Raw genomic sequence first — 512 nt, 5'->3', positions numbered from 1 at the left:
CACACACACACACGTCTACTAGAGTAGCGTACATTGGCCCTCTGGTCTTGATCATAATTTGTTTTCTTTGTAGGCCTACCCCTTCCTTATCTATTTGGATCGTGGTCACGGTCTGCAGAAACTGAGCTACTTTTCTTTTTTTGTTTTCTTTCTATCAGCTGATTTCCAGGGGGAATATTTAGTGGGGCGATGATAAAATAGAACCCTATAGTATTGATGAGCTGGCGCTGTGTAATTGCCACTTCCAATACAGAAAGGCTGCACCTGTGTCCAGGTTTATCCGCCGGCCTTTGAGTGAAATTAGATATTACCTTGGGATTATGTACCAATAAGACAAATACAAATATTAAAAATTAAATAAAATTGACTTAAGCACCCTATGAGACATCTGACTTGGGGTACTGATGCTGCTTTTACTTTTTTATGGGTGTGCTCAAAGGGCGAATTGCGGTGCTGCGCGTCGGACATTCTTAGAACTCACAGTAAACCTTCACAAAAAGTAAAGCTGTAGG

General features: G+C 41.2%; 1 protein-coding gene across 1 annotated transcript in view; it reads right to left on the bottom strand.

The window, feature by feature from the left end:
* Window positions 1–512, bottom strand: part of necab2 (N-terminal EF-hand calcium binding protein 2) — a 219507-nt gene that overhangs the window by 218174 nt on the left and 821 nt on the right. The window lies entirely within an intron of this gene.

This window comes from Etheostoma spectabile, chromosome 8, assembly GCF_008692095.1.
Source record: "Etheostoma spectabile isolate EspeVRDwgs_2016 chromosome 8, UIUC_Espe_1.0, whole genome shotgun sequence".
Lineage (NCBI taxonomy): Eukaryota > Metazoa > Chordata > Actinopteri > Perciformes > Percidae > Etheostoma > Etheostoma spectabile.
This window is presented reverse-complemented; position numbering and strand designations above follow the sequence as displayed.